This window comes from Oreochromis aureus, linkage group 3 (genome assembly GCF_013358895.1).
Source record: "Oreochromis aureus strain Israel breed Guangdong linkage group 3, ZZ_aureus, whole genome shotgun sequence".
Taxonomy (NCBI): Eukaryota; Metazoa; Chordata; class Actinopteri; order Cichliformes; family Cichlidae; genus Oreochromis; species Oreochromis aureus.
Window position 1 is genome coordinate 52,521,778 of NC_052944.1, and position 4,407 is coordinate 52,526,184.

The 4,407-nt window shown below is 36.7% G+C and overlaps 1 long non-coding RNA gene across 1 annotated transcript; it reads left to right on the plus strand.

Moving 5' to 3' along the window:
• The first annotated feature begins 328 nt into the window (after positions 1–328).
• Positions 329–1,876, plus strand: LOC120436121. Its single transcript, XR_005610162.1, has 3 exons — positions 329–416; positions 1,016–1,182; positions 1,532–1,876. It is a non-coding gene; the product is annotated as an uncharacterized LOC120436121 (long non-coding RNA).
• The last annotated feature ends 2,531 nt before the right edge of the window (positions 1,877–4,407 follow it).

A 4,407-nucleotide genomic window follows, 5' to 3' on the forward strand; every position in this document is an offset into this window, starting at 1 on the left:
TGAGATATACCAATTTTTATATACTGCAGGAAAAACGAAAATAAATATTATAGTGGAAATTTGCAAAATAACAGCATATACATCAAAATAAACTATTTCCAGCAGTGCAATATGAGTCCTCAGCATCCCAGAAACGACACAGAAAGTCATAAAGTTAAACATAACTTTTAAAAACACAAGTATAGGCTCATAAGGCCACGATGGTAAAAAAAAATCTACATTTCCGCAAAATGACGTCACTTCCGGTTTCGGGCAGGTCATGCGAGAAGGGTCTGGCTGCAGCCACTGTGGAGCTCCACAGTAACCGGAAACACGTGACCTCCACAGTAACCGGAAACACGTGACCTCCACAGTAGGCAGAAATACGTTCCTGCGTGGATCATCGACTGTGGAAATCTTGCAAGTGGATCGTAAAGGTTGGGACAGAGTCTTTCATGTATAAATTTGCCGTTAATAATCATATAATTTTAGGAATCATCTAGTTTGCTTACACTGATTATGTTGGCACTTTGTTAGCGTTACAACAACTGTCATACCCCCGATGTATCTAAACTTAAGTGAGGAATGTGTGTACTTTTGACACCTCTGGTTAGCATTTAGTGGTCAGTTTCAAACGTATTTATTTTTTTGCTTGTTATTGAACTACTTTTCACTATCTGTAACATCAATGCACATTGTTCCATTTACTGCATATTGCACTTTATTCATGTCTTTCATTCCACCTGCAAAAACATTGTAAAGGTCGTCACAAAGAGATTTATATATGTATAAATACTAATATTCTCTATTCCATTCTGTTCTGCTTTTTTATTGCCCAGATTTTAGTTAGCCTTTGTTAAATTGTCTGTAATATGTCAATAGATACGTATGCCACAAATAAAAGTGTTTTGTAAATTATGTTTTTTAAAGAATTTTCTCCACAAATCTCTTACATGCTAACTGTAACGTGTTATTTCTGCTAAAACCTGAACTTAAATGTGTATATGGTGTTTATCTGTTTTTCCCTCTGTTTTAGATGCTCATATCAATTTGGAGTTCTGCCTCCAAGCCAGAATTGCAGGAATGCACAACATGTTGCAGAAGACTTTCACTGCCCTCTGTGCCCCACTCTCAGCCCTACTGTCAAGGCAAAGATTGAGGAGCATATAAATGGACACATTAAAAATGCTTTGCCTTTCAAAGGTATGTTGGTATTAAATATACCTCATAGTTAAAGTTATAAATATGCACTTCTTTTCAGCACTTCTGCAGTCTCTTTGTTGACTTTAAAGTTGCTTTTCACATTGTACAGTTCAGTGCATTCATCAGCGAGAGAAAAAAAGCGTGTTTTCCTTAAATATTTTTTTTTTCCTGTTCACCACATTTCCTGACAGCTCTTGTGATCCACGCCATTTTGCTTTCATTATTGAGGATGGCTTGGATATTTTTGTTAATATGTACAATCTGATTGTTAGATAAACTGATTGCATTCTATACAACTACATTTAAATTACATGTTGTTGTTTGTTTTGTTTTGTTTTCTCTCTTACAGACAAAATGATATGCCGGTGCACTTTCACTGCCCTGTCTGTAACATGACAGTCATACAGCGTGGGGATATGGCAAGGCAATTATTGTCATGTCAGCATTCAGGACTGCTCCCCGCTGAACTCTCTGTGGAGCCACATCTCCCTCTCGATGTCTTGTCTCCAGCATCTAAACCATTTTCTGAATCTTCAGTAGAACATTCATGTGCTCTACCCTCTGTGCTAAATGAAACTGTGGCTTGTGGAAAGTCCTTGTCTTAGTCTTCTTAAAAAAAACTTCAAGGCTCACACGATGAGGAGGCATTCAAACAGGTCAATAGATGTTTGCCTGGCCTGTCATCTGCAGTGTTTTTGTGTGGAGGACTTCTTCCTCTTTGTTTTCAGTTTGCAGAGGACATGGAGCTCTTTTAAAAGCTTGTGCTGATGAGCAGGGACTACGGGTCAATGCGATGTTTGACATTTAATGGACAGATGAAGTCACTGGCTGTTTGTTTGTTTTTTATGTGTTGTTGTTTGTTTTTCAGTGTACAGAATTCCAGTTAAACTTATTATTAAATATTCACTTGTTTCCATGTCCATACCTATAGTAAAAAAAATTAAGTGTAAATGCAACAGCATTGTTTACACTTGTAACTTCTGAGTAAAAACCTTATTGTTGATATTAACATTAATGTATTATCCTGTAATCAATAATATTTTTATACATTTTACGATTACCCTCTGGGCTCTATCCTGGCCATTTGTGGCCACTTGACTTCTCTTTTTTTTTTTTTTTTTTTTTTGACGACTACACTGCAGTGGACCAAAAGAAAGACACAGGTTTGATCTTAAGGATCTAATACTTGTGTGTGTTTGTGCATGACATTGCAACATAAATATGTATTTGCAAGATAGACTGAAATAAATAATGACGCATCAAATATTACACAGGCTGCAGTGAATTTCTGTTGATACAGACTATTGAGCTTTGAGTTTCCCAGTCAAACTTAGCTTTGAAGCACATGCTAAAAACACTTTTACTCTTGTACATTTCATAACAAGACACCATAGCCAAAATATTAACAAAATATATATTAATAAAAAATTCAAAGCTGCAGCACATACAGCAACAAACACTGTTAGTAAATGTGTCCGGGAGTTTATGCAGGTGCAGAAAGTGCTGCTGCTGTAAGTAAGCCTAACAGCTTCCAGATCACTTATTTTTCTGGAAAGATGGTAGGAAGGGCATTACTGCTCATTTCTACAATCTCCCAGATCTTGGAATACAATGCCTTTGTCCCATGAAAACCACTTCACAGTAGTAGGAGTCCACTAAAACCTATAAAGAGAGTGATCCTGGAAGAAATGGGGCACACACTAGTGACCTCAACAATTGCAAGACAGCCTTTTCCCCGATGCTCAGATGGGGGGGAAAAAAAGGAAGTTTCATGAAAACATTAGGACTTTATCACCGTTTTATCTGAAAAGTTAATGGTAATATATAACCTAACTAGCTATAAAGAGTAAAAAATTTAGATACAATTTTGATTTTGATGAAAAGGACTGGTGCTATTTTAAAGAGTCACGTCGGTAAAAGTAAAATGTTTTAAGAAATATACATTTTATAGCATTTTGTGAACATACACAAAAAGTGGCCATTTTTGGCAACAAACAAGCTGAGAGAGTTTTATATTTTTTGCTCTCCTTGAACAAAAATAACAGTGCATAATAATCAGTGTTGATGTTAATCAATTAGATGTCCCAGACTCTACTATTAATAATACAGCGGTCCCTCGTTTATCGCAGGAGTTACGTTCTAAAAATAACCCGCGGTAGGTGAAATCCATGAAGCAGCCAACTTTATTTTTTACAATTATTATAGATGTTAAGACTGTAAAACCCCCTCACTACATGCTTTATACACTTTTCTCAGACAGGCATGAACACTATCACACTTTTCTCTTTTGTTTAAACACTCTTAGAGTTCAAACCTTCGTAGAAACATAAGTCCAGTATTATGGAACGAAACCAAAAGGTGCATTTGAGGGTGCAAAACGTTTCGTCGGCATTGTTGTGTTTGTTTGGGAGAAAACTTACAAACATACAGCACAGCACTTCAGTTACATTGCTAGCGATCGAAGATTTGTGTAAATTCGACAAGCTAAACGCATTCTGTACTGTACAGCAGCGCTCCCCAACCTTTTTTGCACCACAGACCACTTTAATGTCATACAATATTTTCAGGGAACGACCTTTAAGGTGTCGCGGATAAATACAACAAAAGAATAAAAAAGAAACTGTGGTATTTTGTAAATATAATAATAAACGTGACTTGAGCTGTGCGCCAACAACAATCACAGTGACATCCTGCTCTCTGCTTCTTAATGCTCTCTGGTCGCTATGGTAACGGGTAAATAGTTCTTTCAAAATAAGACACACAACTACAACCATACATTTCACACCGGAGCCTCAACTGTCGCGAGGGACCACTGTACACTTTTGGCCACGAACAATTTAGGGGATGGTGAATTTTTTTTTTTTTTTTTTTTGAACAAACCCAGAGTGTTAAAAAACCCCACTTAAAACCATTTTTATTTCTCAGCAGCATCAATAGTAACAAAAACGCAGTTACGTGTTTCCGGCTACTGTGAAGGTCACGTGTATCCGGTTACTGTGGAGCTCCACAGTGGCTGCAGCCAGGTGCTCTTGGGGTCATGCAGGTCATGCCGGACATGCGAGAGTTTTTTTTTTTTTTTTTTAAACTTTATTAGTAAAGATAACATACAAACAAAATGCACCATATATTACACATTCAGAGAACAAGCTTTCCTTACATATTAACTTTCATACATAGGAAAAAGAAAATACAAAGATGGGGTCACATAATTTAACAGATTAACTC